The sequence below is a fragment of the Pleurodeles waltl genome, chromosome 6 (genome assembly GCF_031143425.1).
Source record: "Pleurodeles waltl isolate 20211129_DDA chromosome 6, aPleWal1.hap1.20221129, whole genome shotgun sequence".
Lineage (NCBI taxonomy): Eukaryota > Metazoa > Chordata > Amphibia > Caudata > Salamandridae > Pleurodeles > Pleurodeles waltl.
The window spans coordinates 97,769,934-97,783,227 of record NC_090445.1 but is presented as its reverse complement, the minus strand read 5'-3'; positions in this window follow the sequence as shown (position 1 = coordinate 97,783,227).

Below are 13,294 nucleotides of genomic sequence, written 5' to 3'. Positions count from 1 at the left end.
CTGCTGCCAGTTCTTTTGTAAATATACCCCATAATTCCTTTGTGTAATCAGGAGTGCCCAAAACTGGGGCATTTGTTATCTCAGTATTCAGGGCCATATTTATACTCCGTTTGCGCCGAAATTGCGTCGTTTTTTTTGACGCAATTTCGACGCAAAACTAACGCCAACTAACGCCATATTTATACTATGGCGTTAGAGGCGAATAGCGCCAAAGTTCCCGGAATGTGCGTCATTTTTTAGCGTGAACCCCTTCCTTGCGTTAATGATATGCAAGGGAGGCGTTCCCGTCTAAAAAATGACTCCCAGGCCTTTACGTGGTATTTATACTCCCGGGCAAAAGAGACGCCCGGGAGTTGGCGTGACAAAAAACGGCGCATTTGCGCCACTTTTTAACGCCTGCTCAGGGCAGGCGTTAAGGGGCCTGTGGGCTCAAAATGAGCCCACAGGTGCCCTCCCATGCCCCCAGGGACCCCCCCTGCCACCCTTGCCCACCCCAGGAGGACACCCAAGGATGGAGGGACCCACCCCAGGGACATTCAGGTAAGTTCAGGTAAGTATGATTTTTTTTTTTTTATATTTTGTTTTGGTGGCATAGGGGGGCCTTATTTGTGCCCCCCTACATGCCACTATGCCCAATGACCATGCCCAGGGGACAGAAGTCCCCTGGGCATGGCCATTGGGCAAGGGGGCATGACTCCTATCTTTACAATGATAGGAGTCATGTTGATGGGGGATGGGCGTCGAAAATAAATGGCGCAAGTCGGGTTAAGACGATTTTTTCGACGTAACCTGACTTGCCCCATTTTAAGACGCCCATGCGCCATCTTCCCCCTACGCCGGCGCTGTCTGGTCTACGTGGTTTTTTCCCACGCAAACCAGGCAGCGCCGGTCTGATTGCGCCGTCTAACGCCATTCCATAAATACGGCGCCCGCATGGCGCTTCAGAATGGCGTTAGACGGCGCAAAACTTTTTGACGCTAAACTGCGTTAGCGCAGTTTAGCGTCAAAAAGTATAAATATGGGCCTCAATTTCTGAAATGTCTCCCTCATTTCTGGTGTCCATGTGTTTTGATAATTTCTGTCTTTTGCCTATTTAATAGAAACCAGCAAAGGTGATAATAAAGGGCTGTAATAAAAAACTCATTGTCTCACTTAATTACAGAGACCAAGAAACTTTTGCATTCCCTTAACAGTTTCTGGCTCGGTCATTTGACGTATAGATGCTTCTCTTTCAGGAGTTACTTGTCGACCAGAAGCTGACAGTAATTATCCTAAGTAATGGACCTCTTCCTAATAATACTGAACTTTGTCTTTTTCTACCTTGTATCCTCTCCGTGCGAGAGTAACCAAAAGAGATATGGTATCTTTTCTAGACTGTTGTTTTATAGAAGTGCAAACTAATATGTCATCAATGTACTGCAATAAGGTACTGTCACATTGGAAGTTTGACAGATCATTTTTCACTACTCTGTCAAAAATGCTAGGGTACTCACAATGCCCTTGAGGTAAATGAGAATACAAATACTGAGTCCTGCGATAGCAAAACACTGTCAATAGTGGCTGTCTGGATGAAGAGAGATGTTAGAAAAAGCATTCTTGAGATCTATAACACAGAAATATTTAGCATCCTGAGAAATGTTTGTCAAAATAATGGAAGGATCAGGAATAATTGGAAATTATGGTACTACTAAATCATTCAAGGGGCACATTCCTTGAACCATATGCCAAGTATTACCCTTGGATTTCTTAACCGGATAAATAGTAGTATTACAAGGGAGCTAGTCCTTGCTCTAGCAATGCCTGTATAGTAGGGGTGATGCCCTCATCTGCTTCTTTAGAAAGAGGATACTCTCTCACCCTAGGTAATATAGTACCTTGCTTCAGTGTAATTCTAAATGGAGTACCAGTACAAATAAGGCCCCCATCATGGGTAACCTTAGTTCACAAAGGGGCATATTTATACTCCGTTTGCGCCGAATTTGCATCGTTTTTTTCGACGCAAATTCGACGCGAAACTAACTCTATATTTATTCTTTGGCGTTAGACGCGTCTAGCACCAAAGTTCATGGAGTTAGCGTCATTTTTTTGCGTGAACACCTTCCTTGCGTTAATGATATGCAAGGTAGGCGTTCCCGTCTTAAAAAATGACTCCGATGCTATTGCGTCGGATTTATACTCCCGGGCAAAAATGACGCCCGGGAGTGGGCGGGTCTAAAAAACCCGCATTTGCGCCGGATTTTAGCGCCTGGGTCAGGGCAGGCGTTAAGGGACCTGTGGGCTCTGAATGAGCCCAGAGGTGCCCTCCCCTGCCACCAGGGACACCCCCTGCCACCCTTGCCCACCCCAGGAGGACACCCAAGGCTGGAGGGACCCACCCCATGGACATTAAGGTAAGTCCAGGTAGGTATTATTATTATTATTTTTTTGTGGCATAGGGGGGCCTGATTTGTGGCCCCCTACATGCCACTATGCCCAATGACCATGCCCAGGGGACAGAAGTCCCCTGGGCATGGCCATTGGGCAAGGGGGCATGACTCCTGTCTTTGCTAAGACAGGAGTCATTTCAATGGGGAATGGGCGTTGGAAAAAATGGCGCAAATCGGGTCGTGGCGATTTTTTTGCCTCAGCCTGACTTGCACCATTTGTGGACGCCCATACGCCATTTTCCCCCTACGCCAGCGCTGCCTGGTGTACGTCGTTTTTTTTAACGCACACTAGACAGCGCCGGCAGCTAACGCCGGCTAACGTCATTCAATAAATACGGCGCCCGCATGGTGCTTCAGAATGGCGTTAGCCGGCGCAAATTTTTTTGACGCAAAACTGCGTTGGCGCAGTTTTGCGTCAAAAAGTATAAATATGGGCCAAAGTGTCTAGTACTTGGGGAAGACCTGCATCCCTGACAGAATCAAAATCTCTACCTGGTATAGGCATCTTTACTTCCCATACTGGTCTAAATGGCATTTCAGCCTGAAGGGCTACAGCTGTTTTTATTGGAATCATCATCAAACAGTTGATCATCTAATGTTTCTCTAACCATTGCCTGCAACAATGAATATAACACATGCCCACAAGTCATGGTTATGATCACTGGCTATCAGAGTGCCATAGGCTGTTGTTATCTCTAAGGCCTCTATTTGTAATATCTACTCATTGTCAGGTAGCAAAGAATCTTGCCCTTGTTGCCAGAAAAGAAACTCTTTGGGTAACTGGAACTCTCTTCCCAATAACTCTGGTGTTTCTCCTAATATTATACACTGCTGTAATGACTGCTTCTTTATTAGCAGGTTGAGCTCTGATTTCATCTCTGGTAGAAGAATCCACTGTTACAGCCATGATCCTGGAGGGTGGAATTCCAAGGGTGGAACAAATCATAGTTCCATCAGACTTAAAATTAATAGTCATATTTAATTTGGCCATAAGATCTCTCCCCAATAAATTAGCTCGGGCAGCTGGAAACCAACAGTAAACAGCCTTCAATGTCCCTTCCTCATATTTCCATCGTCACTGGTTTAGTAAATGGAACCCTCATTACTGCCCCAAAGAATCTTTCTGTGTCCATTGATCTATTAGAAAATGGAAGGTCTCCCATATCTATGAAGAATACATACTTCTTGTCATTGATAGCTACTGTCACAGTGGGTTCCTGTTCTGGCCTGTGTGTCACTGACAATACTAGACATGTGGAACTACTCTGTAGGCACCTTCATTGTGTGTATCCTCACAAATGTTTTCTGGAAAGGATTTCATTCCCACACAATCACACCTCACTGTCCACTTTGAGGTACAGTTGCCATTGGGGGGTGCTTAGTAAGTAACTTTGCTGTTGTGACATTTGTTGCACCCGAGGCATTGGTGGTTGCTGTACATTTCTGGTGGCATCTGAGGTACATAGAATATTTGTGGGTTTGACTGTGGCTGCACTGTAGTTCCTAGCTGATCGTAACACCTGTCCTTTTATTTTGTTCTTTCATCTCTTAGTCCTACAATCTCTGATGAAATTGTTATTCTGTCTGGCTTATTTTTACCACACCTGCAAACATTATCGCATGTAGGGATATTCCAAGTATGGATCTTCTTCACCGTTAAGAATACAATCCTCAGCATTTGCCATGTCATGTGGATCAAAATCCCCTTCTCGTGGCCATGGACTCAGCTGTGGGGCTAAGCCTTCAGTTCATCCTGCAAGATTATCGACATAAGGTATAACACTGTATGAACTACTTTATCCTTCAGCAACCATCTCACTAGGAGTGAGATCAGTGCTGCTCTAAAACTGATTGAACACTGATCTGCTGCATTGGTTTATCATGTAGTGCCAATTCTCCCAAGGCGTCACAAGATCCCATCCTAGGGTCTGGCTTGCCATGCGTTCCCTGAAATCGTAACCACTCAAGCTCAGTCACTTGTGGTTATTTAAATCTAGAGAGTATGTCCTGCTCTCTTTCTCTAATATAAATGAAATCAGCAATCCCATTGCTCCCTTTGTCTGGTCAAGATCATTAGGAGGCCTTTCTTGAGTACTAATATCATAAGTGGAGTGCCCGGCCTCTGCAGATCAAAGTATTTCACCCATGTTACTTATACACCTATTTATTGACTCTGCTCTATTTGCCATCCTCCCAAAACTTCCCTGAATCTGCCCTGAAAGATTATCATAATATCCTTCTCTCCTACTTCTCTCACACCACTTCTATCCCCACTTTGTGATAACCATGCCTGAACACTTTCTGGGAAAACTATTACAGTCCCCTTTTCCTTCTGCCAAGGTGGTAGATTATCTTCAGTTATCCTAAAATCCTCATCTCTTTCTTGGGGTACTGGCCATCATACTTTACTAACAGCCCTGTTTGTATAGTCATTCCATCTAGCATCATCTGCATATTTTCGTTGCGGGGTAGACATCTGTTGACTAACTACCCTTCCTGTTACATCTCTTTTCTGTAATATGTGCCATGTTGCTGATGAAACATGCCACATTGTCTCTGTCTTCTGAACCTTGCTCTTCCCTTCTACCTTCCTGCAAAGTAGCTGGGTCTAAATGCAGTGTAAACTGCACTTCTAATTGTCCTGCAAACTGAGAACCACCCACCCTTACTTGTTATCTGGGAGTACTCGTATGTCTTGGCTTTGACATCAGTGGAGCAGCATTAGGGGTTTCCTTTGGGGATTGTGAAGGGGTCTCAACTTTAGGATACTCAAATTCCACTGCAGCTTCCTGTAGCTGTGTCAGTGGAGAAATACCAGGTACTTTAGGGGAAGTACTCATTGAGTCATAGAGAGATGGGGAGCGGCTGGAGTACTAGGGGTATCAACATTTGAGAAGTCTTTAGCTTCTCACAAAAAATTTGCATAAGACTAAGGTGGCTTCTTGCTTCTGCAAGAAGTAGTTCCTACATATTTGCTCTTAACATATATATGTCACAATGGGGGTCATTACAACATTGGCGGTAAAAGGCGCTTACCGCCGTGCAGAAGACCGCCAATACACCGCGGCGGCGGCGGTATTCCGCCACAGCTATTATGACACACATCTTGGAATCCGCTGAAATTCAGACACCCACACAACACCGCCACACCAAAGGTCAGTGATAAACTGGCGGAAACAAATCCTCCACCTCCACGCCAACAGAAACGCGCCCATGCTATTACGACCCACGAATCCACACGCCGGTCTTTCAACCGCGGTATTCCATTGGCGGTACACACCGCCGCGCTCAAAATACACATGCATCTCCAAAACACCGCCACATTGGACAATTCAAAATATACACACCTGATACACATACACACACCACTCCCACACACCCAATACAATATCAAACACACACCCACATCACCCACAAACCCCTACGACCAAAAATCAGAGACATAGGCCAGAGAGAGAGCACAGAATAGATAACCCCATCACACAGAGGCACACAACACCATCACCCACACAACAGCCACGCACAAAACACCACACACCACTACACTCACCACACTCATCACCACATACACCACCCCACACATCACCCACACCACCCCATGTCACGCCAAAGACACCCCCGCTTTTCCGAGGAGGAGCTGAGGGTCATGGTGGAGGAAATCGTCCGGGTAGAGCCACAGCTATTTGGCTCACAGGTACAGCACACATCAATAGCCAGGAAGATGGAGTTATGGCGCAGAATAGTGGACAGGGTGAACGCCGTGGGACAGCACCCAAGAAATAGGGAGGACATCAGGAAGAGGTGGAACGACCTACGGGGGAAGGTGCGTTCAACGGTCTCCAGGCACAACATCGCGGTACAGCGGACTGGCGGCGGACCCCCACCTCCTCCCCCACAACTAACAACATGGGAGGAGCAAGTCTTGACCATCTTGCATCCTGAGGGCCTCGGAGGAGTCGGTGGAGGATGGGACACTGGTAAGTCAAATCTTAACTATCATATCCCCCACCCTACCTGCATGCTATCACACACCCCCACCCTCACACCCTCCCTTATCACTCCAAATCCTCACTAATCTACCCATAACACAAACCACCCATCCCAACACCAAGCCCTGCATGACACAACTAAGCATGGACACCCCTCACTAAAGCATGCCCACTGCACATACCCAGAACACCCCCCCAACCATCATCACACAAACCCACACACAGGAATGCTTGCACTGGGGTACACAAACCCCCACCCATTGCACACCATTACACACACACATGCAATAATCATGCTCTTATCCCTCTGCAGGAACCCGAAGGACCGTCACCACACCAGAGGGTCCAGACAACACCACTCCACCCCCAGAAGAGGCCCACAGTGACGAGAGCAGCTCTGCCCTACTGGATCCTGATGACCAGCCCGGACCATCGTGGGCCTCGGGACAGTCGGTTCCCCTTGCACAGGCACAGCCCAACACCGACCTTCCACCCTCTAGTAACACCAGCACAGCACCCACCCAGCGGGCCCAAACCTCCCTACCCAGGACAGGTCAATCAGCGGTGTGTCCACCACTACAGGGAACCCCTACAACAACAGGGACCTGGGGGCAGTGGTAGTGGGCACACGGTCCAGGGGACAGAGGCCCAGGAACACAGGGGAACTAGGAGGGCTGCTGTGCGACAGGGGGCGGACAGGCCAAGGGAACCCACTCTCCACGAGGCCCTCTCCTCCATCATGGGAGCATACCACCACTCCCAGGAGATGATGTCGACGGTCCTGGACAAGTGGCAGGAGACCCTGCGCCTGCAGGACGAACTGTATTTGGGGTTCAGGGAGGAGCTCAGGACCATCAGCTCCGCCCTGGGCACCATCGTAGGGGTGCTGAAGGACATACAGCAGACCTTGAGGGACACCGTGGCACTCCAAGGGGCCCCTGACACTAGCCAGGACGATGAACTGCCCACTACCTCCGCCGACGCTAGTGGACAGGACGCCCTGCCACAGGACCAACACACCAGCACCCCACCCCCTGCAGACGGACAACCACCACGCAAGCGGTCCCTGAGATCCAGGAACAGGACAGAGCAAGATGGCAAGACCCCCGCCAGGAAATGAGGCCACCCTGATTGTCCTCCCACTGTCCCACTTTGTTACCCTGTCCATACTTAAACTGCACCAGCTCCACTTCCTATGCCCAGATGGGCAGTGCACCTGTGAGATTAATAGACTGGATTCTGCCATGGACATTCCTCCGCCATCACCCATCCTCATTTTACAAACCCCTCACATTTCAGAGCACTTCAATAAACACCCTTGAAACACAAAACAATCTGGAGTCAGTCTGTGATTTAGTAAATATGTATTAGCAATGACAGTGCCATAATGGGTTTACCATTGTAAGGCTAACATACCTATGTCACACATCACAAGCCCTTGTAGGATGCAAGCAGTTGACACGTAGGTAACCACACCTGTGAAACCGTAATGGAAGGGTACAACTCAGTTACCAAATAGTGATTTAAATCGATAAACAGGATAGAGGTAGCCGTTTGAAAGTTATTGTAATGCTAAAAATGAAAATGTTCTCACCTGTGTCTCACTGGAAATATTGCTGTATGACTGACTCCCTGTTGTCGTTGTCTTCTTCCTCAGCTTCATCCTCATCACTGTCCACAGGCTCCACAGACTCCACAGCTGCTACAACACCGTCATCTGGATCATCCTCCTGCAGAAAAGGCACCTGGCGTCGCAAAGCCAAATTATGGAGCATGGAGCAGGCGATGATGATGTCGCACACCTTCTTCGGTGAGTAGAATAGGGATCCACCTGTCATATGGAGGCACCTGAACCTGGCCTTCAGGAGGCCGAAGGTGCGTTCGATCACCCTCCTAGTCCGTCCATGGACCTCATTGTAGCGTTCCTCTGCCCTGGTCCTGGGATTCCTCACTGGGGTCAATAGCCAGGAAAGGTTGGGGTAACCAGAGTCCCCCAATAGCCATACACGGTGCCTGTGGAGTTGACCCATCATATCAGGGATGCTGCTATTCCGCAGGATGTAGGCGTCATGCACTGAGCCAGGGAACATAGCATTTACCTGTGAGATGTACTGGTCTGCCAAACAGACCATCTGGACATTCATTGAATGATAACTCTTCCTGTTCCTGTACACCTGTTCACTCCTGTGGGGGCGGGGGGACGGGAGCTACATGGGTCCCATCAATGGCACCTATGACGTTGGGGATATGTCCAAGGGCATAGAAGTCACCTTTCACTGTAGGCAAATCCTCCACCTGAGGGAAAATTATGTATCTCCTTACGTGTTTCAGCAGGGCAGACAACACCCTGGACAACACGTTGGAAAACATATGCTGGGACATCCCTGATGCCATGGACACTGTTGTCTGAAAAGACCCACTTGCAAGGAAATGGAGCACTGACAGCACCTGCACGTCAGGGGGGATTCCAGTCGGATGGCGGATTGGTGACATCAGGTCTGGCTCCAACTGGGTAAATAGTTCCTGGATTGTGGCACGGTCAAACCGGTAGGTGACGATGACATGTCTCTCTTCCATTGTCAACAGGTCCACCAGCGGTCGGTACACCGGAGGATTCCGCCATCTTCTCATATGTCCCAGCTGACGGTGCCTACGAAGGACAACAGCGAAGAACCAGTCATTATTCCTCCAGGTATGTACCCACAGTTACACACAAGACTACACCACTCACAAAACCCTTCCTGTATGTGTGTTGAGTGTAGGCCTAGCTATGTGTGACGCAGTAGTAAATTAAGCCATGTGGGCCCCTGAAATGGCGGCTGCCTGACCTCTAAACTGGGACAATGGGATTGTGGGGTAACTGCGCTGGCGTTTCACACCGTCGCGGTAGGCGGTCGTAGACCGCGGCGCAATACTGCATTGGTTAATATTGGACCCTATGGGTCCCAGGAGCCAATGAACAGGTGCGCCGGCGGTGATGATGCGCACCGCCGCGGACGTCACCGCCGCGGATGTGAGCGCCATTTTCTATCCGTTCAATCACTAGATACCTGACCTTCGACAGGAGAGGACCTACACTGCAAGTGCTGCTGTGACCTCGGTCTGGAAGCGACGATGGCTGCTGCGTCTGGGGAAAGGGCCCCTGCCTTCACTGCACAGGAGTTGGAGAAACTGGTAGACGGGGTCCTCCCCCAGTACACGCTACTCTACGGTCCTCCAGACCAACAGGTTAGTACACAGGGAGCACGTTGTATGGGCTAGGCCTGGGTGGAGAGGGCTGTTTGGAAGAGGGAAGGGGGCAGAGTTCATAGAACAACAATGCATGGGAATGAATGGGCCACATGGCCAGAGTAGGGAGGGGGCCACTCACAACGATGGTGCAATTGGTAATGACTGTTCCTCTTCCCTTGTGCATGTCATGTAGGTCAGCGCCCACCAGAAGAGGGACATTTGCGTGCCATCGCCAAGGAGGTCCGGACCCTGGGGGCCCACCAGAGACGGGGCACCCACTGCAGTAAGAGATGGGAGGACATTCGCCGCTGCAGCAAGAAGACGGCGGAGGCTCAGCTGGGGATGGCCTCCCAACGTGGGAGGGGTGCCCGTTGCACCATGTTCCGGATCCTGGCGGTGGCCTACCCGGAGTTGGATGGACGCTTGAGGGCATCACAGCAGGCACAAGGGGGTGAGTACAACCTCATTCTGCTGACTTTGCGTGCAGTGGAGGTGTCTGAGTGGGGGAGGTGGGCTGTGGGTGTCCCTAGGCCAGGGCGAGTTAGGTAGGCAAGGCCCCTCCGTAATGTAGGCCATGTGGCACTCTACCCCACCTCAGATGAGTGCCAAGTCGAGGTACAGTTGTCCCTGTGGCATCCATGTGCGCAGATCTCCACCATTGCCATGTAGGCCATATCCCAGAAATTGCATGTGCAGAGGGCAGGAGCACGGCGTAATGCAGGGGGCTGCTGCGTCTGTCTTGTCCGCCAACGGTAGCAGTAATCCATGCACTAAAACTCTCTTTCTTCTGTCTCCCCCCTTTTTCTGCTCTCCCTGTCCTTTTGTACATCAGCATCAACAGGCGGAGGTACAGTGGCACCGGAGCACGAGGGAGCTGCATCTCACATGGCCATGGAGGGCCACACCACGGACTCTGAATGCACCAGTGGGACGGAGGGCGAGGGGAGCTTCACGTCGGCCACCGGATCACCAAGCAGCGACACTGACTCGTTCGCTGATGGGGGCTCCCTTGTGGTGGCGGCACCATCTGTGCCCCCCACCTCTACAGGTACAGCCGCCACCTCCCCTACCAGCCCGCACCTCCCAGCAGCCCCTCAGCGTTCGCCCCGTGCCCGCTCACCCAGGAGGGTGGGCATCACCTTCGCCCCAGGCACCTCAGGCCCTGCCCCAGTTACCCCTGCTGCCCTCAGTGAGGAGGCCATTGACCTCCTCAGGTCACTCACTGTTGGGCAGTCTACCATTGTGAATGTCATCCATGGTGTAGAAAGAGAGTTGCAACACAGTAATGCATTCCTGGAGGGCATTCATTCTGGTCAGGCTGTCCTTCAGCGAACACTGCAATCTCTGGCCTCAGCATTGATGGCAGCCATTGTCCCTGTGTCTAGCCCCCCCCCTCCAACTTCCTCCACCCAGACCCAATCTCCTGTACCCCAGCCCATCCCAAGCACACCTACAGACCAGCATGCACACAAGTCAACACACACAAGTAGCTCAGGCAAACATAGGCACCACTCACACCACAGGCACTCATGCAAGCCTCACCCACGTACACACACAGCAACATCCACTGCCTCCACTGTGTCCCCCTCCTCCTCCCCTCCCTCCTCCCTCCCAGTCTCGTCTACATACACACCTGCATGCACCACATCTACAGGCACCATGAATCGCACAAGGACATCCAGCACCACAAGCCGCTCACCTGCACTCACCACCTTCACTGCCATTTACACGTCCCCCGTGTCCTCTCCCAGTGTGTCTGTGACGCCCCCTCCCAAAGTACACAAACGCCGGCAATCACTCCACCAACATCCATCCACCTCACGACAGCCTCCAGTACCTGCACCCAAAACACCTAAAGTGACACCTCCGACAACCACCTCCTCTTCCTCCTCTCCCAGACCCCCTCCAACTACCCATCCCAGTGTTCGTCAGAAACTGTCCCTCTGTAAAGTTGACATTTTTGCCCCCACCCCACCCCCTCCAATTCATCAGTCCCGTCCTAGCGCCTCAGCCAAAAAGCCTCCAATACCAGTGGTGCCTGTTCAAGGTTTGTGGAGTGCACCGGCCACCAGGGCAGGCAGTAGGACCCGGAGCCAAGGCACTGGCAGCCCACCCCCTGTAAAGGCTCTAAAATTGGAGAGTGGACGACGGGACCGTGTTAAGACTTCTGGTGGGAAAACAACTGACATGGGTTCCAAGGGGATTGGAGAGAAGGCTGTGACTCCACCAAAGGTGGGGAAGGGCCAGAGGAAGTCTGCCCAGCCTGTTGTGAGTGTCACGGCGGAGAAGTGCGCCATCATTTCCGGCGGTCGACACACAACCGCCAGCACCGTTGTCACTGGTCCAGAGACCACCGCCAGAGTCACAGCCCAGGAGGGCCCAAGTATCGTCACTGGTCCGGAGACCACCGCCAGAGTCACAGAGGGCCCAAGTATCGTCACTGGTCCAGAGACCACCGCCGGATTCACAGCCCAGGAGGGCCCAAGTATCGTCACTGGTCCAGAGACCACCGCCGGAATCACAGCCCAGGAGGGCCCAAGTATCGTCACTGGTCAGGAGACCACCGCCGGAATCACAGCCCAGGAGGGCCCAAGTATCGTCACTGGTCAGGAGACCACCGCCAGAGTCACAGACCAGGAGGGCCCAAGTATCGTCACTGGTCCAGAGACCACCGCCGGAATCACAGCCCAGGAGAGCCCAAGTATCGTCACTGGTCAGGAGACCACCGCCGAAATCACAGCCCAGGAGGGCCCAAGTATCGTCACTGGTCAGGAGACCACCGCCAGAGTCACAGCCCAGGAGGGCCCAAGTATCATCACTGGTCCAGAGACCACCGCTGGAGTCACAGCCCAGGAGGGCCCAAGTATCGTCACTGGTCAGGAGACCACCGCCGGAGTCAGTGCCCTGGAGGGCCCCGGCTGCCACAGCCCCGCTGGGCAATGATGGAACGTCATGCCACACACCAATGCTGAGTGTCGAGAACGTCATGCCACACACCAATGCCCAGTGTAGAGAACGTCATGCCACACACCAATGTCCGTATCAGAACCGCCATGTCAAAGCACCGCTGAACAGGGCAAAGACCGCCATGTCAAAGCACCGCTGAACAGGGCAAAGACCGCCATGTCAAAGCACTGCTGAACAGGGCAAAGACCGCCATGGCAAAGCACCGCTGAACAGGGCAAAGACCGCCATGGCAAAGCACCGCTGAACAGGGCAAAGACCGCCATGGCAAAGCACTGCTGAACAGGGCAAAGACCGCCATGGCAAAGCACAGCTGAACAGGGCAAAGACCGCTGAACATGGCAAAGACCGCCATGGCAAAGCACCGCTGAACAGGGCAAAGACCGCCATGGCAAAGCACCACTGAACAGGGCAAAGACCGCCATGGGAAAGCACTGCTGAACAGGGCAAAGACCGCCATGGCAAAGCACCGCTGAACAGGGCAAAGACCGCCATGGCAAAGCACAGCTGAACAGGGCAAAGACCGCCATGGTAAAGCACCGCTGAACAGGGCAAAGACCGTCATGTCAAAGCACTGATGAACAGGGCAAGCACCGGCTAGGAATGAATGGCCCGCCCCATCAGGCATCCTTATCCCATGTGCAGCTGGGACAGTGACAGGACAGGAACTTTCACGGGGAGACT